The 27,783-nt window shown below is 37.0% G+C and overlaps 1 long non-coding RNA gene across 2 annotated transcripts; it reads left to right on the top strand.

Moving 5' to 3' along the window:
- The first annotated feature begins 729 nt into the window (after positions 1 to 729).
- Positions 730 to 27,013, top strand: LOC148219954 (uncharacterized). Of its 2 annotated transcripts, none has more exons than XR_015799474.1 (3): positions 730 to 810; positions 1,970 to 2,039; positions 26,495 to 27,013. It is a non-coding gene; the product is annotated as an uncharacterized LOC148219954 (long non-coding RNA). The 2 variants fall into 2 exon arrangements; XR_015799473.1 differs by lacking the exon at positions 26,495 to 27,013 and adding an exon at positions 21,462 to 22,773.
- Positions 27,014 to 27,783: the final 770 nt, after the last annotated feature.

Below are 27,783 nucleotides of genomic sequence, written 5' to 3'. Positions count from 1 at the left end.
GTTTTGAATTCTTATCCATCATCACTAAAGCAGGATGGCTCTGTAAATGAGAGTTAACATTTTTCTTCATAAGGAAGTTCAATTCCTAAATATAATTTTAATATATTTCTTTCTATACCTTTTCTTGTCATCAGTTTCATATGCAACCCTCCCATTTATGTTTGTGTGTGTGTCCATTCAATGCTAGATAAGATAATAATAACAAAATTTTGGTTATTAGGTGAAACATTCTGAATTCTGGATATTCTCCCCAAGTGTTGCAAAAGATAAACTGGGAACTGATATCTTTGTGACCATCTTGGGGCCACTATTTTTAATTTCATCATTGGTCTTCAAGGGGAAAAACCTATTAATAGGATTAATCGGGAAATAGAAGTAAACATCCTGATGAAATTAGATAGAGCAATGGCATGCCATATGACTTGCAACTGTGTTGTCCATTTTTGTATAATTTTACTCAGGGAATTAGTTGAAATTGTGAGAGGAAGTACAGATGTAAAACTTCTATGCATTAGATCTCATCTAAACTCAGTGCAAATGCACAGTTCATCTCTGAAAGCTGTCGTAATTCTCTCCTCCTTTTCTTGAAAGAGGAATAATTTATTGCATGTTTGTTAAATGGAAACACTGCATAAGTATGCAGTTACTATAACAACAATTGCATCATAATTTCATACCCTGATTTACCCTAGGAAGGTGCTTAATAACCATCTTTTGTTACAGCAGACTGGAGATTATGACTGAATTTTCAGACGCCGGGAATGTGTGTATTCCCAGACACAGGGGCTATGCAGGGGCACGGTACCTCAAGTAAGTTTGAGACTTTTTCTCCACACTCCTCCCCTGCTTCCTGCAAAAGAGCTTCCTGCCTCACCATGTGCCCTTTCCCATACCATGAATCCCCTGCCGTGTCAGAATCCATTGACTAAGCTGTGATCACCGCTGTGTTTGACAGCTGCTTTGTCACACCCATATACCATTTGCTCTATTTTTCTGCATGGACCACTCACAACATCCCTCTGCTTCTTCCTCGCCTGCACAGCTGGTCTCTAGGGCTTTGTTTTTCCCAGACAGTTCTGACCACACACTTGTGCTTCAAGGTCTGATGTCTCCATGTTTCTGCTATCTCCATTTTCCCCTCTCAGATTTGCTTTCTCCCACACCTGCTTTTCCATCACCCTGAGCCTTGGCAGTCTATACAAGAGAATGGAACTCTGTCTGCTGCAGAGTTCTCCTGGCAAGGAGAAGGTTTTAACCAGGGGAGATAGTCAATATTCACCATAAAATATCCTTTGCATTTTAAGGAATAGCAACTCTGGTCTTTCTTTTCCTATGTCACCCTGTCTTAGATGCATCCCAGCTTTGTGGGATGGCAGATCAGGCTCAGCATCTACATTTGATATATGGAGTGGGTCCACAGGCAGGGGAGTCAAATCTTTGAGACAAGGCTTTTTGTGAGGCAACCTAAGGTGGGAATGAGAGGTAAGCGTGGAAACATTTATTTCATTTATTTCAACATGGTTTCAGCTTCTCTACCTAGACAGATACTTTGGAAGCTCTTATTTTTGAAGATTCAAGTTAAGCTGCTGAGTTATCTGAATATACAGGGGCAAAGTTTAGTCTTATTATTTCAAGAGGATCTGAGGTCAGCAGGGTAGTAGATACAGCAACTGAGATACTGTAGGGAGCAGTGCTGTTCACTCTTGATCCAAGCACACTGGAAAGACAAAAAATGTGGTTCAGAAAGCCCTGCCAAATTCTGTTTTCACTCAATCTGTCATGCATATCCAAATGCCACTCTCAGGGCCCAACCTTGTTTCTTGCTTCCTTGTATTTTTTCTCCCCCCACACTATGATGCTCCTTCCCCTCTGACACAGAGTCTCGCTTCACAGTCCACCCTCTCATTTTCTGCTGTTCAGTCTCCCACTCTTCTCTCAGAAATTATATACATCCATTTCTCTGTTTTAGCACTCCAGTTGTGCTGATTTCCTGGTGTGCTCACAGTACAGGTCCCCAAAACAGGAATCCTCTGACAGAGGTGAGTTGTAGCATGTCACAAAAAAGTGGCACAGCCTTATAAGAGCCAGCAGTGACCTGGCTTCAGCCGTGAACTGAGAGCTGACAGGTAGCACACAAAACTTCTCCTGTCTGGCTCGAAAAGAAAATCATATCCTCTGAAAGTCTTCGCCTGCATACTCTTTGTTTTCAAACCAAATCCTTATTTTTAGTTTCACTTCCCCCAAAGGATAGGAAATATACATGTAACAGTTAATAGTCAACAGTGATAATGAGGATAACTCCTGGAAGTATGAATCATATGCAGTAAAAGGATTTGAAGTGCTAACCAGATCTGGGCAAGGAGAAGTAGTTTATCAACTTTTTAAAACACTCTTTCAAGGGAAGGATAAAATCTTGAGATTTGGGATATTATCCGTACTCATTTCTCCTTTCTGCAAAAAGTAAAATAAACATTTTGATTTTGATGTCTTTGATAAGATATTGTTCTCAGTTTCCACTGCAGTTGTAGGTGGAAACTGTATTTACCTAAGATCACTAGTCATGTTACAATCACAAATATTGAGGGCAGGAATCATTTTGGCACAGGGCAAAAAGAGAAAAATTACCTGTTATTTTTTTAAATTCTAAAGTTGCTATAATATGGATTAGATCACAAACCAAATCTCACATGGTATTCTTATGCTGTAGAGTGTTTGCAATCAGCATACTAAACTTATCACTGATTTCAGGGTGCTATAAGTGATTAACTGTTCAACTCTTACTGGAGTTGTAGTATTTTACATATAAATATATGAGGTTTCTCTGTTTTGCCAGTTGTCAGTTCTGTTTAAGGATAAGGATGAGTTGAGAAATGGGTAAGATTCTTCCCCGTGATCCTTTCTGCTGGTATTGGTCCCTGTTTTGGTGTCCTTGCTCATTAACTTTGTCAATACTGGTGGAAAAAAAAAGAGCAAAGAACTTTATGAAGGGATGCTGATTCCATTTGTGTGGCTAAACTTCCCATCCAGCTACCCTATCCTCAAAAATAAAATAGTAATCCAGGATAACTTCTGGGAAAAATCCATGTCCCTTTCTATTTTGTAAACCGCTTGAGCACTGTCTGTAAAATACAAACAGGCAGAGAGTAAAACCATGCTGGTATGGTGGCAATTTTTAGCTTATGTCCCTGAAGCATAAACACAGGGAATCTCCACATGTAGATCCATGAGTAAAGAACCATTAATTTGGAAAAAATGACATTAATGTGATTTTGCTGGAAAAATTAGCAGTTATTTCATCTGTCAGTCAAGTCCCAGCCAGGGTCATTGACCTTACTTGATATCAATGGGCTCCATGGTTTTTAAAGTTGCTTAGCATTTTCAAGTGATATTAATTAGACATGGGTGAGCCCCTTATCCCCTTTTTCCCCACTCTTAACAATATTAATCCTGAGATTTACACATTTAAATACCCTTTATCTTATAGAGAGGGTACTTTTCTCTCTCCCTGTTTAATTTGAGCATCCTTGAAAGATAATTTGAAAAATTTCTTAAATACCTTTAGGGTTGTGGAGAGTTCATGTTTTCCTGTTTTCCTAAGCACCTGAACTCCATCAAATTCCATAGTTTTGGTTACTTATCCATTTTTCTTAGCTTAGTTTTACATTTTCATATTCTTTCATATTGCCATGATTTGACAATAAGCAATTATTTTATTTGCTTTGCATGCATATTAACCCGCAGGCAGCAGCTTTGCATGTAATAAATGTTTCTGTCAAAGAGAGACTTGGACAAAACAGAGTTTTCTGGTAATATTTATTTCATCTAAAAAAGAATTACACAGCAAACAGACATTTATTCCAGATCTAACTGCCTATTCATCCAGTTCAGCAGACTGTCAGATTAACTGCAATGGTACCTTCTGGTGACTGAATAATATAACAGTCTGTGCCCTCTCAGTGCTTCTTGCCTATTTTCGTTTAAGTGGCTGTAAGAGGTGTGCCTGTGCTCAGGTTTTGGAAGTGAGGGGTTGCAGGATTGACCTCTGTTAGAAAAAAGCTGACGCTTCTCCTGACCTAAATCTCTTTTAATTGGCAATAAAGTATGAAGCAATAAGGGCTTTATTAGGACCTAAAAAAATATCAATATCTTTTCCCCAAGTAGAGTCTGTTGTGTCTGTGATGGTAAGTAGTCCCCCTGCCTTTATAAGGAGATATTTTGCCAATGAATCTGGGTAGTTGGACAAAGTCTGATTTGGCTTTGAGAATTGTCAGAATGAATCACCTCTCTGGTAACTGAGTGATTTTGACACAGCTGGACTGGCCAACGGTATTTAACTTGGAAAAGGGACACAGTCTCCTCATCTTTTCCCCCTATAACACAGTGAGCAGCTGGATGGGCAGTGATGTTAAGATATAGCTCCTGAAAACACAGTAATCTCTTTTCCTTGATACAGAGAAGTGAATTTTGTTAGTTCTCTTTAAAGTACCTCCAGGCCAGACCTACATTTCTTAATTATTTAAGTGGAAAAGCAAGCAGTGAAGTACCTTGTATAAGGCTACATATAGCTGTGTAAACTGTGCACACATTTGAATAATACATATGGATTTTATGCATGATGCTTTTTAAGTGCAAGAGAATTTATCTTATAATTTTTAGACAGAAATGAAATTTAGCTCTGTTATTAAATGATTTAAAAGCAAAATGTAATCATTTAGACAGACAAAAAAGATTTGCCATACAACCCTTTACTGAATCACAGAATCATGAAATAAAAAAATTATTATGGTTGGAAAAGACAATTCAGATAATCAAGTTCAACCTTCAACTTGTCACCATGTTCATCACTAAATCCTGTCCCCACATATCATATTCAAGTGTGTTTTGAACACTTCCAGAGTTGATGGCTACACCACTTCCCTGGGCAGCCTGTTCCAATGCTTTACAGCCTTTTCCATGATGAAATTCTCCCTAATATCCAATCCAAACTTTCCCTGGCCCAGCCTGAGGCCGTTCCCTCTCCTCCTGTCCCTGTCCCCTGGGATAAGATCCCAAATCCCCCCCGGCTGTCCCCTCCTGTCAGGGAGTTGTGCAGAGCCACAAGGTCCCCCCTGAGCCTCCTTTTCTCCAGGCTGAGCCCCTTTCCAGCTCCCTCAGCCTCTCCTGGGGCTCTAGCCCCTTCCCCAGCTCCGTTCCCTGCCCTGGACACGCTCCAGCCCCTCGGTGTGTTTCCTGCATTGGATAAGAGAAAAAACAAAGTGAGCAATAAATCGGACTAGCCCAGGTGCTCCCTGGTCTGTTCCACTGTGAACAGTTTCCCCTTCAACTTCTAACAATTCTTCTAATAATTGCATTCTGTATGATTTGTCATTTGTAATTTCTTCTTCAACTGAAAGGCCAGTGCAAAAGCCTGTGCACCACAAAGTCCCTGAGAGTGAGTGGTTAACAGTGCTGAAGAAATCTTACCTTCAGTCCATAATAAAAATAAAAACACATTATTAGCTTGACAGAAAACAAGTTTTAGAAGAGCACAAACAACTCAGGAGTTGAAGCTCCTATAAGCTTTAAATGAGATTTAATTTCTAAATAAAGTTGTATCTCATTTATCTGTTGAAACACGTTCTAACCCGTACCTTCAGATTAACTTAAGCAATTTGTAAATTCAAGACAATTTCAGCTAATTGCCTGGATCATAAAAGAAGAAAATAAAGATTGTTTCTCCACTACTATTTCTAAATGGAAAGAGTAATGTTTCTCAGCTCAAAATATTTTATAATTACTAAAGTAACTCAGAATAAACAAATTCTCACATATTTTCACATTAATTTTTCCAATAAGTTTCTTATGGTGTTGTCTTGGCTTTGTATATTTGCATTCTCTTTCTGACTGTGGACTGGGGAGAAATTGGCTTTTGATTGCAAAGATTTTTTCTGTGTCTTTTATTTCCTTTTCACACTATTTATATGAACCATAAAAGCTAACACAAATGCCATTTTAATTTTATCTAATGGAAAAGGCAATAAAATTTTCTGGTTTGAATCTTATTGCACTTTTTATTTTCTCTTAGTGCTCAATTATAAGAAAAAATATTTATTTCAATTAAAAATCAGACATAATTTATTTTGAATTCAATTGTTGTGAACACTTATTTTAGATATGTAAATCAACATTGTCTTATTGAAATCAAAAGAGTTTAGTAGAACTGGTTTTAGTAGAACAATTCTGATTAAACTGTTAAAAAGGATCCAGCCCTTGGTTTCCAAATCCAAAAGTGATAGGTATTTATTGTAAAGGACAGTTTCCCAGCCTGCTGCAGATATGGAGTCTTATACATACATAAAACATAAAAACACACACCAGCGTGCCAACAGGTTTTTAATTATTTATCACACTCAGAACACAGAGTGTGATAACATTTCTGAAGTCACTTTTTCGTTTGTTATAGCAGGTTTGTTTAATGAATGTACAGCATTTGTTTGCAAAGCATGAATGTAAAATAGAACAAAATAAGATCCTTGTCAAAGACCATTTAAATGGTAATGCCAGTATTGCAAAAGGTGATAGTCTGTGTCCTTTATATAGGATTTATTTCTACTACCCTTGCATAGCCTGCTTCCAAAGCTGACTGATTTTACCACCCAGTGATTTGGGCTGACTGAGTTTTCCTAAATGTCTGTATATTTTAAGAGGTACATATATTAAAGGTATGCTTGCACCAGAGTGTGCAAGCAGCGAGGGGGTCTTCTATAATTTAGGAGCTGCACTGTGTTTTGTTTCCTTCCTTTCAGAGTAGATTACTTCAGAAATTTCACTTTTTTTATATATCTGTGGTATAGGAATCAAAGTTTTCAAACCCAAGGTATGTCATAAATTACACCCAGTAAAATGCTTCTTTTTGACAGTGAGTGTCTGTGTAATCATCCAAAGTTCCAAGTCTTTTCTGGAGATAAGATAAATATAATTTTTTTGTTCAATAGATGCGATATTATAACAAAAAATTATGTATGTTTATTACCTGATTAGACTACAGAAGTACATCTACAAAGGAGTTAATATTTAAGTTATCTTGTAAGTGTCTGAATATAAAAATCACCTTATTTAGTTCACATTTGGTTGAAACCCCAGAGTACCTAAACAAAATCAGTTTTCCAATACCCGTTAGCCATTAGTCCCTTAAGCTGCTGAACACAGATGGACCAACTGCAATGGTTACTGGGGAGTTTATATCAACTGTATCCTTGAAATTACCAGGGAGAAAGAAAAATCTTTTTTCTAGGGGTTTGAGTTACAAAAAATTCCTTTATAATCAGTGATTGTCACTTAAAGAAGTAAGGTTATGATGAAATAGCTTGCTTTTCGAGGGTTTTTTGGGGTTTGTTTTTGGTGGTGTTTGGTTTTTTGTTTTGTTTTGGTTTGGTTTTGGTTTTGGCTTTGGTTTGTTTTTTTTTGTGGGGAGATAAAAACTCAGGGACCATCACGACTTCAAATTTTGATTGTTTGTTGCACGTCAAAATTTTTCCTGGTAATGATAAGGTTATTTATGTGTGGTTAATTCAATTTTGGCTGTTAGAGGAGGTTTTTAGTGTAAGTTAGTCATTATTAGAGTTCCTGGTACAATAGACAGATAAAATCATTCTCTTAGAGAGGGCAAAGAGCTCCTTCCAAGGGTCTCTGGCCAAGAGTATGATATACTTTCCAGAAGTCTTTCTTAGCAAACTCGGCAGAAAGCTTACACTAATTTTAGATTCCAAAGTCAAGTGAAATGATCCATTAACTCCAGTGCCTTGTTTATAATCTAGGGCCTTTCTGGATCAAAAAGCATCAACATCCAAATCCAAACCTACCTGTAACCAACAAAAACACTGCTTTTCAAATAAGTTGTCTCAATCTCATTCTTCTTTGTCAGAAACTTTTTCATTATATCTCGTTATTAGTTTGTCCTCTGACCTTTTACTTGTTCTGAGAGTTCTTCCTACATTTCCATACTAGTCAGCTGTACAGCTCAATACTCATTTAATAAAGATTTGACCCTGTTCTCTGCATGTATAAGATGCAATATGGAGCTTGCAGTCAGAACTCACAACCAAATGTTTTCAAGCAAAAAGTTTTTAAAAAGGGCACAGGAAGAAATGCTATAATTAGAAGAAGAATGGTTCTCAAATCCACAATAAATTTTCTACCATACTGAGAGACAGATCCACCTATCCCAGAATACTTTTTTATTATGGATTGAGTATATCTGTATTCTGAGTTCCATTTTGGGATAATGATGGTTCTTAGTTTAGTTATTGTTTTATTCTTTTTCAGTTGTCCTTTTACTCCTGAAATTCAATAAATTCCTCAATGAATACACTGAGACTATTTTAGCTGTGTATTTCCAAACTAATGCCAAAGTTATGGCTGGCTCAAGTACAGACAAGGTGAATCCACCATCTAATCACAAGGTGACCAGAATCACTGCAGTTTATTATTTGTTTATTGTAGCTGCTTCTGACTAGCTTTGTTTTCAAGGTAAGTCCACTCCTACATTCAGCTTCCTCTCTAGAGGTCAATCTTCATGAAGCATGTTCTATTCTGTTTGAATGCTAAAAAGGGCTACAAATACTTCTTCCTTCTCTCTGTTGAAGATATTCTGGTTCTTTCTGTATCAAATGGAAAACCTCAGCAGTAATAGGGTGCACTGAGGTACAGAAATGTCACTCTAAGAGCAAAAAGACAAAATAAGAATTTTGGGATAGCTCAATGTCTCCTACATTTTGCCATTCTAATATTGCTGCTTCTCAGAAAACTGAGGTTGGTGACACAACTCACATGGAGGGGAAAGGAATGTTGTTCCCATGGACCACATGGAAATTTCTGAGTAACTGGTGGCTTTCTTCTGTACAGGGAGCACATGGAGAGCATCTAGATCTACCAAGATCATAGTGCAGGTATCATTTCTTCACATTTCTTGTACCTGCCTGTAAAACACTCTTTTTTTTTGCTTTTTCCAGGACATCAGCAGCAGTGCGTGTAGCAGCAATTCCCAAATTTATTCTCTCACCACATTTTTTGAGTAATGACTATTCCTTCTCCTAGCTTGTGGCTTTAAATTGTGAAATGTATAAACCAGACACATTTTGAGAATACATTTCCTTTCTGCTTTTATGAAGCCTTTCACTTTATTGTAATATTTGCCTTTCCATCTTTGCTGTATGAACTTAAAGAAGGAACAAATCTTAATTTATTATCAGGTCCATCAATTTTACACAACCAAGATTATATGTGTTGTTTCCTTCTGTTCAATCTATTTCCAGAGGTCTCTAGTCAGGAAGGTATCTCTCACTCCAAGCTAATCTCTGCCAAGATTTCAAAAAAATATTGCCTTATATGAACTCTGACACTGTGAATAAATAATTTCTTTCATTTTTGCAGGAGTCTATGTAGTTGAAAATTGCTACCAACTCACTCTGCTGTTACTCCTCCAGCAAAGCATTTGCAAGCTGTTCAATCTCAATAGCAAATGTTTTCTGAAATTTTGCTTGCTTTCCTCTTGACTCCTTTCAGCTGTTCAACATTTTATTGGAAATTCAGAGGCTGAAAAGGGATGTACTTGCCTTCCTTTCTTAAGTTCTCTGTTGTTCCCAGTCTTGTATATCTCCACAAAAGAGCTGATGCTGAAGTGACCTAACCTTGTTGGGGTGAAGCTGTTGTCTCTTCTCTGATCTCTAGAATAAAAAAACTGCCCAAACACTTCTAAAAATTTGTTTTCCTTTACATTGGTAAAGGATGGCTTCTGCTTCAGATTTTCTGTTACAAGGAGTTCCTGAGATAGCTTTTCCCTTTCTGAATATAACATTTCTTTTTATTTTAGAAAATTGTAAATTTTTTCTCTAATTACCCTGAAGCGCAAAATAATGATCTGACTTTTTCCATACTCAACTTTTTATCAAGCCAAAGTGAAGAAACAATTATTCATTTCTAGAGAAAACCTTGAAAATACTGTTCAGAAGAAAAACTGGTGGCATTTTAATATGTTTGTCTCAGATATTCAATATATTGTACAGAATGAATTTCCTCAAAGTAGAATTTCTGGCTAATAGCCTGTTCAAATTTGAGATTTCTGGAATGAAGAAGCAAATATTATTCCTGTAGGGTCATGGGTGATGATTGCATTGTCCACTTCCAGCATAAATATTAGAAGAATAACTTATTTGTGAGTGATTCTAGATAGCATGTGTTTGTGATGAGAATATATTAGGACCACTGAAGGTTGTTCTTCAGAAATTCAGCATATTGCTATGGAAGTGTACTGGGCATGGAGGAGTATAGGAGAATAAAGTATTTGGGAGAAAAAAAATAATTTAGTGTCAGATTGGAGTAAAGAGAAGGGATAGGGAAAGGAAAAAGAGAAAAACTGATGGTGAGGTCTAAATTAGGAATGTTAGGCATCAGTATGAATCTGTCACTGTATGCACAATCTTAACTCTCACAATAAACACAAGTTTGGGAATTCTTCTGTTTCTGATTATGTATAATTTCCCCATTTTCTACACTGCCCCACAGTACCAAATTCCAAATGGCTTTGGGGAATCTTTTTCTCTGATAGGGGTTTGATTCTTCCTGTTCTCTCCCAGAGGCAGAGGAGAAAACACACTCCATGAAGGATCTCAAATTCAGACTGGGGCAGGGTGAGGAGGGCAAATGCAAGGTGCACATCCTTGGAAAGAGCACTGATTTTTCTGATGCAGCAAAAAGAGAACCAGCTCTGGTGACTGAAATGGTTCACACATTTAAAAGTTGCTGCTTCAGACTAGATTCATCTCCATGCTGTTTTCTCATTCAGCTGGGAACATTTCATGGAGACGAATTGGTCACTTCACACTTCTGTGAACCTCCTAAACTACAGATGGATGTGAAGAGCCCTTTGCTTTCATCCTTCTTTTTAAAAGTCCCTTTTTCAATACTGGCAATGTCACTGTGAAAAAAGCAGTGTTTTGTGATTAATTTTATACCGTAGTACAGTGGATAATAGACTTCCTAAAGTTAAGCTGAAGAATTTCTGTCTTCCAGGAAGTTTGGAAGTATTTTACAGTCTGGATGACTGGCAGGACTGTTTAAAACTTGATTGCTTTGTTAGTGATGCAAGAAAAGTTAAGGTTTTAGGGTAGAGGTTTTTGAAGCAAAGTCCTCCCAAAATTAAAAGATATATACTCTATTATTACTTTGAGTGGGATGAAGTTCTAATTAGTGAATTTTGCTGTGTTCCAGGAAGTGTAATAAGACATGTGGTTTGTCGTTTACTGCAGGCAGGGAGCACATGTGACAACTCTGCACATTTCACACATCTTTAAGGAAAGAGAAAAAAACATTATCAGAGAACAACTGTTGGTTCAATGCTAAAATCCATCCTGAATTTTACCCCTGGAAAATGCAAGAAGTTAGAAATGTAAGAAAAAAGCAAAATGTGAAAAATTGTGCAGAAAAATTGTGGAAAAGATTGATCTGACAAGGTGGAAGAGAAGGAAGCAAGGTTACACTACTGCATTTGTTGTTTACAGGAATTACACTGACCAGAAATGGATGTGAAGGAAGAGAACATGCAAAAGGTGCCAAGTGGGAGAAAGTGGAATAGGTTGGACAAGTTAGTCTTGGAAAAGAGATAATTATCTGTTTAGAGAGAGATAATCACCTGTTATAGATCATAGAATGTGAGGGAAGCTTCCCAGCAGAACTTCCCTTTCATCTTTTAGGATCTCCAGCAATGTAAGGAGGAAGTACAGCTAAGTGGGGAGATTATCTAGAACTTCACAGGGAAGATCCCAAAGTCCAAAGGTGCTTCACTGGTCTTTATATCTCCTGTCAGTGGAGACCCAGATCTTGGGCAAGGGTGGCTTTCAAGTGGAGTTGAAGATCCCAAGAAATACAGCTGTTGAGCAGGCAGGTAGAGGAAGTATCTTCTTCATGAACTCGAAAAGCAAAGCAAAAATGTTTTGGTGAACAAGCTGACTAGCTTCTGCCTATCTTCTGTGTCACAGCTCAAAGTTAAAAACCAGGCCTGAAGACATGGATGCTGGTTGGCTGGGATTTTTTTAATAGATACATTATTTGCTTGTTATCTAATAGCAGAAGGAGAAGGTTGTGATTACTTAGAGCAGTGTAAATTTGCTACAGTGAAAATTTAACCAAAAGTAACAATTCAAAAAAGTCTCTTGTAGTAGGTACATAAGTCATTTTTGTGGGCTATTTCTGAAAGGTGGGTTTTCCAAATCATGGCACTTAGCAGCACTCAGAAAATATAAATTTTAGAAAAAAAAAAGAATTAAAAGAAAATCTTTGTATGTGGAAGCAGCATGAGTATGGAATAATTTTTTATTTAATTTCTTAAAAAATAAGTTGACTTTTTCATGGAATGCACATAAAAAATATGAGACCCAATAGCACATTCATGCCACTCCAGGAAATAGCACAATATGAGAATGATATACTGCAAGAAAGAACTTGAAATTCTGCTAATATGTTAATGAAGAGGGTTCTGTTAGGTTTTGCTTGTTTTTTGGTGCTTTTTTTTTATTTTTTTATTAAGGTGTTTCTGCATCTTTGATGCATTTCCTTAAAAATGGTATAATCTCTAAAATGTGCAAAATACTGGAAATAACTTGTCCTACATGTTGATTTCCCAGGATATATTTCTCAAGCATTCATATGTGATCACTGTAACTTTTTTCTTTTTCTCCTCTCAACACAGAAAAATCAACATATTTTGCACTACATCTATCCTTAAGCTATGGTAATGTGAAATAACCATTCTTTGCCCCCTTCAGCCATCACAGAGAGAGAAAGCAGTGTAAAGCACAGGATTGCTCAGTGAAGGAATTGCCTTACATTTTAGGGAAGCATTGTTTGGTGGTTATAAGTTTGGGGCATGCAGGTTTTTGCTACAAATATTGAAAAACAGGATGTTTTCTTAAATCATCTGTCTACCACTTCTTTAATTTCTTTCTAAAGATACTCATTTATCCATTTATGGGACACATCTTTATCTGACACAGCACTGCTTGCAGCCCAAATCAACAAAGTTGTATCTCCTTTGTCTTGGCTGAAGAATGTTCTTTACCTTTCTGTCTTCATCCTGTGAGTCATTAAAATATTTGTCAAATTTTGCTTTAGTTTAAACCCTATACAGAGGCTCAGGACACCTCAGTTTTGTGGTGGTGACTCAATACAGAGTGACACTGAGAATAGGCTCCCTTCTATAGGGAGAAGAACTCCACGGTTGATGTGGTTGCCACTGCATAAATGAGTCTTTTAGACTGTGTGATATCTTTTTGCTAATGATGTTATAAATATAGCTTCATCTTTTCTCTCCATTCCCCTCCTCATAAGAGTGAAAAACAGTGTTTTCAGAATGAGAGTATTTTCATTTATATTTCTTCTGGTAAAGTAGAACAATCTTATTTCAACAGGAACAATATATATTTTATAGAATGATAAAATTTTGGGGGTTAAAAGGGACCATATGGATCATCCAGTTCCTCCTCCTGCCATGGGCAGGGACACCTTCCACTATCCCAGGTTGCTCCAAGCCCCATCCAACCTGGGATATTTTCAGGAATGGGGCAGCCACAGCTGCTGTGGGCAACTGTGCCAGGCCCTCACCACGCTCACAGGAAAGAATTTCTTCTTTGAGTATTCTGTTGAGTATTTAATCCCCATACAGTCTTTGTCAGTTTAAAGTCATTACTTCTTTTTCTACCCCTACATATCCTTGCAAAAAGTCCCTCCCCATCTTTTTTGTAGCCTGTTTAGGTACTGGAAGAGCACCAGAAGTTTTCCCTGGAGCATCCTCTTCTTCCAGTTCAACAACCCCAACCCTCTCAGCCTTTCTTAATAAGAGACCTGAACCAGCCTTCTCATCACCTTTTTGATGTCACACTAATATTTATATTTTTTTTTGAATCAGACGAATATTTTTTCTTAGTTTTGACTGGAAGGCAATGCCAGTCCATGAGTCATGATTCTTTACCTCTTTCCATCTTGTTTACTGGAAAAAATAATTCTGTACTCTTTTTGATTGCTGTGCAGTCTTGCTGAAAATAATAAGTGTCTGTTTTTCCTTTCTGCCTGCTTGCCTAGAAAGAAGTGTAATATAGAATAACAGCTTCTCAAAGCCTGACCTCTGAACCAATGTTCAGGGAGATTAAGCAAAATTATTAGTAAAATCAGCACAGGTGACAGTATGTCTCAGAGTGTATGAGGGAGAGAAACACTCTGGTATAAGCCCTAATCCTGGGTTTTGATGAATTTTAACAATCACTTCAAAGCCTTGCCTAGACTCTCAAGATAACTCCTGTGTGATGAAAATTCTTACACGATGAGAGTTTCTGTATAATGCAGACTCATTATGATGAGAAGCTAGATTCTCCTTGAAAGACAGAGAAGATTTTCATCAGGTTATTTCTCTGGTGGGTTGACCCTGGATGGACATCAGGTGCCCAAACAGCCACTCCATCACTCCTTTTCTCATCTGGACAGAGAGGAGAAAATACGTTGGAAAAAAATATATGACTCAAGATAAAGGCAGTTCAATAAAACACGAGCTACATGTGAAAGCAAAGGAAGACAAAAGATTTATTCTCTGCTTCCTGTCAGCAGGGAATGTCCAGCCACTTCCCAGGATTCAGGGTGCATGGCAGCTGCTCCAGAAGACAAATGCTGTAATAAGGGATGTATTCTTACTCTCTTTTAAGAGAAGAAACTTTAATTGTTGAGCTGACACCAAAGGGTCTGTTGGGTCAGCATTCCTGGCTGTGTCTTCTCCCAGGACCTTGCCCAGCTCCAGCCTAGTGGCAGAGGAGGGATGTTGGAGAGATGTCATGGGCTGTGCCAGCTTTGCTCAGAGCCAAAGCAATGATTTGTCATCAACACCTTTCCAGTTACCAATGCACAGCACAGCACTGGGAAGGCTGCTATGGGGAAAATTGACTTAATCTTAGACTGACTAAAAGCAGCTTCTTAGCACTAATGGAAAAACATGTGATTTATTTTCTTGGTTCTAGTGAGGTTTCTTGGCCTGTTGTCTATGAATACTCGAGGTATCTTTCTTAGAGCTGTTCAAAAGATGGAAAGAACAGACAGCATTTGTTCACTCTCAAGGGATTTGTGCTTCCCTGAGAATATTTGAGGATTGACAATTCTCCATAAAAATTTGATGGCAACTTCTTTAATTTATTAGATTCTAGCCAACGTAGACAAATTATATCTGTATTTAATTATATGAAATTTTCTGATTTCATGACATTTTTTAAAAGTGTGGTGTTTTTTCAGGTTATTCATGGCTGACAGGCAATGTAACCCTGTGAATCATAGGCTACATAGCTATGATGCAAGTTCTTTATTTAAGAGGTGTCCCTAGGTTTCAGTACATACAGAATCAAAATCTTTTCTCTTAAAATAGTTTGCAAATTAGTTTGCAGTATTTGGCAATTTGCTCTTGGAAATTCACATTTAACATTTACCAGAATGGTTTTGTGCTTAATTCTCTAAATTTGAGACTCAAATTTCTATACATAATTAAAGTTTTAGCATTCACAAGACAGCATGAGTGAAAACAGAGTAGTAGTTAGATATAATTTTCTGACTCTGATTACATTAAGAAACCTGACCAACCATACCCCTGTGCCACATCTGTTCCACACATAGATGTATAAACCTATCAGGACTTCTAAAATGAGAGACAGGTTCCAAAGGGTTGTTTAGAAACCACAGTATGAATTCATAGATTGCAAGGAATCAATCTGTGATGCATTTACTTTGGTTCCAAACGAGACTCTGGATACGGGCTAGGCTGTGAAATTATTCCTGTCACCAGATGCTGTTTGTCTGCTTCTGTGCTCTAATTGCTATCAATAATTAAACACAGGTCTCTGATTCATATGCACAGAGGCAGAGATTCTTAAATTAAACATTTTAAAGTCATTATAGTACATTTTATATGTTCAGCTAAACACTGCACTCAGGCTGATTATGATTAAATACATTGATACCAAATTACATATTGATTCCATAAATATCAACGGATATCCAGAACAAATAAGATTCTTAGTAAATAGGAGGAACATTTTCATTTCAATGACTAACAGAAAGTAGCTTATATTCATTTACATACAATATATTATGTTGCACATGGAGCAAAAAATGGCATGTGCCAGCTGACCTGCAGAAAACACAAAATAATTTCCATTTATTTGGAAAACATCAAATGAAAACAAGGGGGTACCCCCAAGTTTGTGTGAGAGCCACTTGAAAATCCAAGTCTGAATGCAAGTGAAGCTTGCACTTGTTAATCAGTCTGTGGCAAGCACGATCTTTTCCAAAATTCTGTCCCCAAGGTCATTCTCACTTGCTTTAAATAGAACACAGTCTTTAGTAAGTCTGGAGGGAAAAAAAATAGTGCTCTTTGAAGCTGTGTTTATCCTTTGGCAGGCTGTACAAGGTGATAACATACTTTCTTATGATGATTGCTATTAGTCATGCAACCGTCCTGCACAAAGGTTTGGCACACTCTCAAACAGAGGTATGATGATGATGATGATGATGATGATGAGCCATCTCTGGTGATTCATTCTTTCCACTCCAGACACTGAGGTCACTGTAGTATGACCATAAATACCATGTTTTCAAAATGCAGTTCCTTTAATGCCCCTATTCAGATATTTTTTATCTGCTTAGACTTTTGGGACTGCTGTCCTCTGTTTCCAGAATCCCATGAACTTCTTTCTGTGGCTACTGGTCAGCAGGAGAAGATTTCAAACCACTCAAATATCCCTTGGTTAGAGTTTATTTCATTTGCAAGTCTAAGCTAGGTGGTATTTTGTATTCTACATCTAGAAGTGAGTCTTTTTCAAATTTATATTAACTTTCATTGTTTGCTTTGATAAGCTGCTACTGAATAGTTCTGAGAAGGCACAAATTGAGAAGAGAGTCTTGTTGGAAAGAGGTTACTGAAAGACAATCAGTTTCATTAGATTTTGAAAGGCCCCATTCTCTTTGCAGAACAGCTCTTAAAACTAGTTTATCTGTTGCTAATAGAGTTACAGAAGTGTTAGCTCTAGGGAAGTATTTGGAAAAATAATGTGCCTGAAGTATAGTGTGTGTCATGACATTTTATAGAGGCTTCTCTATATCAGTGTACCACTGTACACTGTGGAAATCAGAAGGTGACTTTCCATCTGAGACATTGGCAAAAAAAAATTATAAAATTACATAATTTAAAGTTCTCTTACTCAACTCTCACTTCCAATCACTTAGGCTCTCTTCCACAGGTATTTTTATCAGAACAGAAAATGTCACCTTTTGAAAAATCAGTTCAGCTCCTAAAACTGCATTTCTGGAAGGAGCTGTGGTTGCTCAGGATACGAAATAATTTGACTTTAGTGCTTGACACAATATGGGCACTTAAACATAATTGTCAAATTGTCATTTGTCATATTAGATGTACCAGAAGTTTATGTATCTATGCCTCCAGCTTCACTCTAAAAAGGCCTAGGTCTCTCCTAAGTGCTGTGTCATGCACGTCTCAAATTTCTAGGATGCTGAAAATGACATTTATGTCGAAGCAAGCTGACTCATTGACACATCTTTATGTGCTGCTCATAGAGTCCCACAGGGGTTTATGTTCATGAAGTACTTGGAAAGTGCCCAAAGTGTAGCATGTGTCATCACACATTTAATAAAACTAGAAATCTTCAATTAGCAGTTGTTTGTTGTTAGGTTGAATTTTTGTATTGGTTTGAAATAGCTCTACTACACATACAAAAAAAAAATTGCCAGAAGAAATTAATTGCCACATTTTCTAATTAGCAGTACAACTTAGTAACCCATTAAAAAGTTAAATTGTCATTATTTGGTTTAAGACCTTGTTTACAGTGGCTTGTAACTTTACAAGCCCATAATTCAGTGGACTAAAAACTTTATGTGCATGTGGTGCTTTGTGTATGGACTGCGCACATAACTAGACCACAAAAAATATAGCTGAAATTTTTTAGCCAAAACAACTCAAATAGCTCCTGTTATAAACAAGATAGAGAAACAATCTTCTGTTTTGTTCCCAGAAAACTCACAGTTAAAACCATAATAATGCAATAATATTCTTTTCACAGCTGTGTGTTTTAATACAGGCTGTGCATTTGGCAGGGATGTGGCCTTAGCAGACCAGCTGAGTCACTTTAATTCAGTCCCTCCCTGGGAATTAGTTAATGATGGAATTGTGTACATGGGTTCCCTATCTGTTCCTAAAAATTGATGTATCCTAGGGATCAGTCTCATGGAATAATGCAGGGTGCTGTTCTTAGGATTCCACCTCAAAAGTTGAAAGGTGAATAGCAAACAAAGTTGTAGACTGGGAAGGAAAAATCTGATATCTAATAATTTAATGAAGTCCTGTTTGAAATGAATGGATGGACTGATGGCTAATGAGGTTGCAAACAGAATTATTGAAGGTTGTAAAGTGAACTCACACATTTGTAGAGCTGCAGAAATACAGGAGGAACAGATACCATGAAAGCTTTGATGAACAGATTTCAAGTATATTGGACATACTATAATGGTCAAAAATCCACTTGGGTAGAAATCCTTTTCTTTATGTGCAATGAAGCACAAAATCAGTTCCCTTCCTCTTCATGTGCTTAGGACATCTTTAGTGACAGTAGATAGGTGAATTTTGTGATTTCTGAAGATGGGTAAGTTTCTCTTCAGTTTTTTCCTCATTGAGATCTTCTGCCTGTCCTATTGCCTCTTTCTTGCCACTCATTCTAGAGCTCCATTCTTAAGAATTAGAAGATATAACAAGCTAATAAAAATTTCTCCTTCAAAATGCAAGGGAGAAGTTCTGCCTCGTCCTTCACAAAACCTTTGCCATTTCTTCCCTATGTGTCCTACTTGCCAAAGACCATCCCCTTGCTTCCCAAACCCTTCCCTAGAATTTTCCACGTTCCTGTTTCTATTTGGCCTGTCTCTTGGGCCAGAGGCACTACAGGTAATGCAGTGAATGGGTGATTGGCCATCTGCCTCTGAACCTCTGAGCTGGTCAGGCAGAATGTGACATTGCTCAGCAGGCACATGTAATCCTTAGGCAATATTTTTGTACATCTCAGTTGTGAGTACTTTAATATATTTAAGATTCCTACTCGTCTGTCCAGTTTGGCTGATATTAGCCGGAGGGATCCAGAGTTATTGTGAGAAAGAGGACAGACAGAAAGAATCAGTCATGGAGGCAGAAGTGTTGCCATTACATCAGGTTCACCCCCTCAGGAAATCAGACTAAAATGTTGGACATTTTTAGTATTAAGAAATTTGATTGCTGCCCCAGAGAATTTCCTCACTGAATTTGCCATAGCTTTCTTATACGATGATGGACACATCACTTCAATCATCTAAGTATGATTTCAAACACAAAATGCAGTGGAGCTGAGCTCTTGTAACCATGTTGAAGTAACTACAGCTTGTGCTTTTAAAACACATAAACTACAATATATTACTAAGAACTCTGAAAACGTGAGCCCTCTGGGACTGGCTGGGACATTGAATTAGGGCAGACTCATGACCTGAATTTTTCTTGCAAGTGTTTAAGAAAACATTTGGGTTCTTGCAGTGACTTTTGGGTGAAATTTGGAAGCAAAAGTGTAGGAAGACAGTTCTGAAAAAACATGTTTACTTTTAACTATTTGCTACCTTGGTGAAATAAGGATCCTTTGTATGATATTAAGAATTAGCGTATTCTGATCATGTGCTTTGGTTTTTAATTTCCAGTATTTTCTCAAAATAAAATACTCAACTAGTCCTCAAAGAAAACCATTCCACAGTTTGGTGGCAGGATGGAAAGGGTGCCAGTAGTATTACAGTCAGCTGCAATGATACCAGCTGGAGGTTGTGACTATCTGCTGGTGTAAAACTCATAACTATATCCTTTCTGTTCTTATCCTACAGCCAAATTCCAAGCACAGCTTCACTGCTCTGTCTTCCTCATGCTCTAAGTCATGATTTTCACTCCCGTGACCTCCATAAAGTCAATTCTCTCCTTTTAGTATTTATATCATCTAGGAGCAACAATCCATGGTCACATGCATGCATTTAAATTATTCTAGAAATACTTTTTGCTTCAAGATTCCTGTGGATGCTCAAACACTACATGCTGCACATCCATCTCTCTTACTAAATTTTACATTAGACAATTGTTCTGTCATTTTTCATTTATTTAACTTGATTGCGATTGGAAAGAGGAGATTGCTGAAGAAAAGACTTCCATTATGAGCAACTGGAAGTACATTTTCTTTGCCATGTTGTTTTCCAGAAATATAGAGACAACCCAGTTTCTGTTGAATTTCCTTAGGGATACACTGACAAGCTGAATGCTGAATTCATGTAGGTATGGCCAGTTAGGCAGAGAACATGCTTCCACTTCTGTAATTGGAATATGAAGCTTTCCATTAAAGAGCCAAGCAAGTAAGATGAGGCTAGAGGGCCAAGGTTGATCTGTACCAATGTGTAATCCTCAATATGTGTCATATACTTAATTACAGCTTTTGATCATTGTATTGTGTATCATCATATTTTGTCCCTGTAATCAAAATGTCTGCTTGTGCTTTCTCAGCTACGTCATTTCACTGAAATATTGGTCTTTTCTTAAAGTGTCAGTTTGTGGGCTTCTTGCAACACCCATTAGAATGAGCTGAAGTTCCTGTGTGTTGATGCATTCTCACAGAGTATTTTGAAGGGTATAAACCTGCACAAGACAAGCAAATCCACTACACAGATAATCCAGATTTCAAAAAAAATGTAGATATTAAGTACAGTAATGAGCAAGATTTGCTAAGAGACTTTTGTGTACCTACTAGTTAAATTCCAAGATGAGTATTACTTTTCCCCACTAAATTCCTTTAATATAGTATTTCCTTGTAAGAATCCCATTGGAAAGAATTCAGGGAACCTGAGTAAGCCTATGAATCATTCCAATTCTTACAATCCAATGAGAAAATTCAAATATATTATTTGAACTGTTACCTTTAATACTGCAATATTTAAGAGAGTTTAAATCTCTCTATTCAAGATGCTAATAACTGCCAGAAACGTAAAGTAGATGGTCCACTGGAGCACTGGGCATCATTTGAAAGCATAACAGTGGAAGATATTTTCTATTGCTGCCTATTAAAATGGAAAACAAAAAAAAATATGCATACTTGTTTTCTGTTACTTCTTATTGAATTAAATGAAATATATTGTTCCTTTTTTCTGACAATATGTCTTTGCATCTGAGAAAATTACCTTCTTGACCCAAAATTTTGTAAGACAATATGTAAAATAACTTTGATTATCATTTTCAGCAATTCAAACACTGTCTAGATTTCAACATAAAATGTGTGGAGTGCTACTTTCCTATTTGTCCTTTTTTTTTATTTGTCTTTTTTTTTTTTTTTGTAATATTGCAGGAGTTGGCTCCTTTAAATTTATCTGCATGACGTGAAAGCTGTATCAAGCACTCTTCATGTTCTCAAGAATCCCTAACAAAAGCAGCTCTCAAGATGTGATGCATACCATATTAAGCAGAAATTCAGTGGAGCAGAATTGTAATTGTAGATTCCTCTCTTGGACTGTCAGCTGCTTGCATCACTACATTATTAATTTTTTCATCCTTGTTGTCCTACAAAGCTGAACAACCTCTTTTCCTCCCTTCTTTCCTTCTCACTCCCTCCTTATGTTCTGCTTTTGAATTAGTTTGCAGTGAAATTTGTCCTAATTCAGGCTTCAGATTTTATCATAATCATATTTTAGAGAATTCTACAGACTCACTGAAGAGTAAATCTTCATTTCTATCTGCTGCTGGTTAATATGTGAATGATTTGGACCCATCAGTGTACAGGATGTATAGTGAGAAGAAACAGAGATATAAGGGAGGACTGTACCCAATTTCTTCCATCAATGAAGAATTGAACCCATCACCATTTGGCAGATTCATATGGATTAAAAACAAAGAGCTCTGAGAGGATCACTTAAGCTCATATACTTCAATCTTTGTAGCACTCATGTAGAAACAATTTGGCTCAGAAATCCTAATGATATATTTAGTTAAATGAAAGTACTTTTCATAAATGCTTTTATCTGGATGGTGCCTTTTGTTTTCATCTACAATTTCCATTTATTTCTGTAGTGGCTCCAGAAGCCCCACCCCACCTTAAAAAATTTAGATTTTACTGACACTGTTTTTTCAATATTTTTGTTTGATGTGTTTCTCTTCCCCAAAGAGCACACATTGTGTAGGGAAAACATTACTTGGAATGGAGAGCAATATGTAACAATACGGTATTGGACTTTCAATGAATTTTGAGAGTACTTGATCTTCAAAAACTAAGCTCCACACATTGTAATATTATCTGTATACTTAAATTGAGGTATGTTAACCTTAGGAACTTCGGTCAGAGTTTTCACATCTCATGAAGACACACACAAAGTGGAGAATATTTGGGATCAAATATTTACTTGTAGATATGGGTTTTTACAGGATTTCTATTTTTAAAAACCCTCTTTCTCCTTCCCTTCTTCTCTTTTGCTTTTACTGTGATTCCAGTTTCCTCTGTTTTATGAGTGTTTCATCTGTGCAGAATAGTAAGTGTTGCAACATTTCCACAATTAAATTCTGTAAATGTTAACAGTAATACCTTTGCTGAATTGTACAATGTAATCCCTAAAGTCAAGACAAAGAGCAGTCTTAAGAATGAAAGTGGTATATATTGCATTAGCTGCCCTTGCTAAATCCCTTCTACAGTGCAGAGCCTTTAGCTTGAGTTTCAGAGAATTTCTCCAATAGTTGAGCCTTTAAACATTGAACCTCCAGCTGGAGAGAAGCATTTTCACATGTAATATTCAGCTGCCATTGGTACTATGATAGAGAACTGCTTGGAAAGAAGATGAGAAAATGCATCTCCATCGTTAGAGGATTGACCTAAGCCCTATGTTCATGCTGCATATTTATTATCTGATCCAGTATATTATTACATTGGAAAAGTATCATAGGTACATTTCTAATTTTAAAGAATGTTGTCAGGGATATTTCCACAAGAAATAAGAACACAGGAAAGATTTGAACTGGTTATGAATTTCCTGGTGGAATACTCTCATATCTGATGTCCTAGAAGGAAATAAGTCTTTTTTTTTTTTTGTCTGGCACCTGCTCCATCAGTCATGTCTGAGGAATGGATACAAAACAGGTGTTAAAAAAGGAATTAATTACCTCACTTCTTTACAAACCAAAGCAACCATTCTTGAGCTTGGCCAGAAGAGAAAACATCTTACAGGAAGTCATTCTCACTGTTCTAAGTTTCTCAAGAGGTTCACAGTCTAAAATATAAGTCCATCAGGGACTTGAAGGTTTGAATTTTATACTAAAATTCATAAAACTGGAGTTAGCTGAGATTTAAGCCTTAAACCCCTGGGTTTGCATAGTTTTCAGTCCTTATGTTTATTAATTAAATAAAAACATAAAAGACCTGTTTGTTAATTAAGGATTAAATTTCTAAAGAAATCTGAATTAATTATGTAAGAACTTAAAATTAATTTGAGCTTTATAATACCATAATATTTCTCCAAAATTTCAGCCTGTCCTTCTCTAATGAAACCTTTTCTTCTTTATTTGAGTTATACTTCAACTGATAAGAGGCAAAAGAGATCCATGACAAAAATAAGATTCTAGTTCTGCCTCCTAATTTCAGCATTGTTGTTATCAAAACCCTTACTTGAAGAGGAAATGAAATTTTCTTTTCCTCTACAGGCAGAGGTTACTAACATGAAAGGATATTCTATCTCCTGAGGTATTTATAGACCTGGCTGAAAGTGTGAGAGTTGCTCTGACTCACCTAGACTGCAGAGCCTATAAAATAGACACAGGCACAGTAATTTTACCAGCTCACATATGAACCTTAACATTCTAAAGCCAGCTGAATCTAGCTGTTAAACAAAGCAAAACTGTCAATTGACGTGATATATTGCCTGGAAAAAATTATCTTAAAAATAAAGTAAAAAGTCATAGAAATTATTAGTAGCTGCTGCCTCCAAAACCAAGGTCTGCTTCATGACACCTTATAACACAAATGTGACAGTAACCTCCAGAGACCTGATTTTCAGGCACTTCAGAAAGACTGTGAGTTCCAGTACATACAGATTGAAATCAAACTGAAAAAAAAAAAAAAAAAGGCATCAGTGAGTGCTTTTCTTTTTCCTTTTCTTCACTCGCCATGTAGAAGTGCAGAGATATCTTAAAAGGAGAAAAGAAAGAAAACAATTATTATTGTATCCTCAGCAAAACATTGTATAAGCTCTCCCAATTCTGAAGTCATGGAAATTGAAGAACCTTGTCACAAATCAAGCAACAAATGTTGCTTCCTCAATATAAAAATCACTGCTAAATGAACTGTCGTTCCATCTTGCAATCTGATCAAGATGCTTGTATACACAGTGCCATTATGGAGAAAAAAAAAATACTTGGTTTGGTTTTTTTCTGATGAGAAAGTACAACAGCAACTGTAGACTCCTTACACAGCTTTAGGAATGGAGGTCAGACCTAAAACTGCCATATCAAAGTTAGTCCAACTTGGCATTGAAAACTTCCAGGTTTGGGATATCCACAACTTCTCTGGGTAACCTGCTCCAGCGATCCTGAATTTCATGTTGAAAGCATTAATGTACACTTCTACACATCTGTAGCTGAGCTAGGCGATTTCCTCAGCTGCTTAAATGACAGTATAATAAGATTTGAGGCAGGTTACCTAGAGCAACCATTGTAGCAGACATCTCTACCCCACCCTCTGTTGCTGCTCCAGGTCTGTACAGGTGTCCTGCTCATCCTTGTATTCACTAGTTCTGTGTGAAAGTGTAGGGCTTTTAGGTTACCCTAAACACATGTTCAGAAGTAATGAAACCAAGTCCCAAAATGGGAAAAGTTCATGTCTAGATTTGTAGGCCTGAAATTCAGTGGATGCACGGAGGGTGATTCAGTTACCAAAATCAATGCCTCTTGTGTCATTTCAAAAGCTCTGTGGTATCCAGTGTAGCCATATGGGACTGGTAAATACAGTCCAGGAAATGTACACCATTCTGCAGCAGAAGCTGGAAGCCATGCTGAAGTCTTTCACTGTAGCACTGAACATTAAAATGCATGAAGATTAATTCAGTAACAACCCAGGGAAATATGTCATAAAGCCAAATAGGGAGCAAAATGAGTCTTCAGGTGATAAGTCCAGCATTGTGTGTGTGTGGTACTCAAAAAGTTGTCTTTAAGCATTTAAGAAATGTCAAGGTTGAGAGAAGAGATAGAAGGGATGCTGGCTCCTTTCTATTAATTGTGTAGCTAACTGAAGTGGAAATTAAGCAGAGTATGACTACCTAAATCCTTTGTAGATCCCTTTGAAGCTGTTTGACTTTCAGAGTGTTGAATGCTCTCCACTTTCCAAAACCAGGGACTGATATCAGTGTTCTTGCTGAGGTTTTATTTTGTAAGCATGGCTAGAGGGCTTGATTTTCATAGGTGTTGAATAGTATTAATTAATGTCTGTAGTTTGGCACCTGGCAACTGCAGAATTCAAAATTACATGCTATTTTTGAAAATGTGAAACTGTCTTTAAGCTCCAAGGAAACATTCTACAGTGGTAGAAAAAGGTTGCTTATCCAGATTCACCTATACATATAAATCTCTGAGTTTTATTTTTAAGTGTTGACTGACTTTGAGGGGAGGGGGCACTGTGGGGACACTTGGACACTTGTTTAAAATTACTTTTTTTTTTTTCTTTCTTTTTTTCTTTCTTTCTTAAATGGATAGGATTATGTTTTCTTCACACATAGGCGTGTGGATCTGGAAAGCAATGGCAATTCATTTGCAGGTGGGGGGGGCACCTTTTCCAGCCCTATATTGTGGGACTATCTGCTTTGGGAGGTGAACAATCTCTGTCACTTAGCAACTACACTCCTTCTTCTTGGAGTAGTAGGAGGATTCTCTGCGCATGCATGTGCACCAGTAATCTGGTTTTTAGACCACAGAAGGTCTTGTTGTGATACAGTCAGCCAGATCACATACTGTGATATTTTCCAGATGATCAATCCATTTCAATTCAGTGAAGGGAAAATCTCCACCAGCTCCTTTTATGTTCTGTCCCTGAGCTGAAAGCGTTTGAGATCATTGTTTGCTGGAAAAAGGAAGGGAATATTACCTGGGCATTGAGTTCCTAGCCTGAGTTTGTACTGGAGTCTGTTGCAAACTGTGTGAAGGGAAGTATATACAATGCCTCATTTGAACAGAGGGAAATGTGAAGATCTTATAGCTGCAGAAATGATGAGTCACTACTGTTTTGTAGGACTGAAAGGCCATCACTTAATTGATTAAGAAACACACAGGATTCACACGATTTTCTCTCTAGACACTTGTCAGAAGTGCCATGAATCAGCAGTGAGTTGTTTTATATTCTTGTGTTTGCAGTACCTACAGGGGTGCACGTTCGTCATCCAGAGCTGATGGGTCTGAGCCGTACACTAGATGGTGCTTGCACAACGCAGGCAGCAAACGTGTGTCTGTCTCGAGATGTGTCAGCACTCAGAGCTCCACCTCCTCCTCAAGTATTTTCAGTGATGAGCACTTTGTTCCATTAAGTGGAGTCCTGTATTAAATAAAGAAGGTTCATATGTGATGTAAAAAAATGTTTATTTGCTATTTCACTGACCAAAGCAAACAAGAGATGACATTTTCATACCTATAAATATGTTTGCACATGCTTCTACATATACACAGCCTTGGCAGCTCCAAGATTCTAAAGACAGAGACTTGCAGTTGTGAAACTTTTTTTTATGTTACCTTTATTAAAGTGATACACATGCACAGAACTGAGATGAAAGGAAGAGCTCTCTACTCCGTGTTTGTACTCAACACAATACCATTCAAATCTTAAGTGGCATCTAAAACCCATCATGAATTTCTGAAAAGGAGGAAAAAAAAAGAATAAAAGGACACATATCTTCCCCATTTCATCAGCATTGTTTCAGAAAATAAAAAGAAAAGAAAAAAACAAAAAAAAACAAAAAAACACTGAATGTAAAAGGAAATGATCCCTGTGGATTATAAAACTAAAGTACATATGGTGCAAAAGCTTTTTATATAACCCTGGAACCTATGAGAAACTAGAGGGAAGAAAACAAAAATCAATTATTTTTATAATTCCATGTGGTCTCTAAATGATGTACATTTCACCAAAGGAAGTCTTGGGGCTTACTCAAAAATAAAAATAAAAAATATTCAGAAATTACTGACAATAATTCAAGTGTCAACATAATATATATGTTCACTCTATCCCAGCTCAAGTAGTATAAATGCACTAGCTGGATTTACCACATATTGATTCTCAGTGCTTTGTTTTTAAAATCCAGACATAGTAATTTACAATATTCCAATAATCCAGTTATATTTGTTTAACACCAAATTTCTTTTAGGATTTTGATTATTTCAGTCATGTCTGGAAGTTCATATATTTGGAATGCAGTCTAAAATCAAATATGATTACTTTCAATGTCTGCATATTTTGAGCAAGGCTGGATTTTGGACAGGGAAAGAGAAGAGGATAACAGGGCTAAGGGAATGAGAATTGCCAGAAAGAATAAAGACACTAAGCCAAGTTTGCTTGGATTTGTGCCAACATGTGAATCCAAAGAATCCAAATAAAATTGTGCTGCCAAAACACACTAAAGACAGAGCTCCACAACAGTTTATTCACTCTT

Source organism: Sturnus vulgaris, chromosome Z, assembly GCF_052056855.1.
Source record: "Sturnus vulgaris isolate bStuVul1 chromosome Z, bStuVul1.hap1, whole genome shotgun sequence".
NCBI classification, from domain to species: Eukaryota; Metazoa; Chordata; class Aves; order Passeriformes; family Sturnidae; genus Sturnus; species Sturnus vulgaris.
The sequence above is the reverse complement of the archived record's forward strand: the minus strand, read 5'-3'. Positions and strand labels throughout refer to the sequence as shown.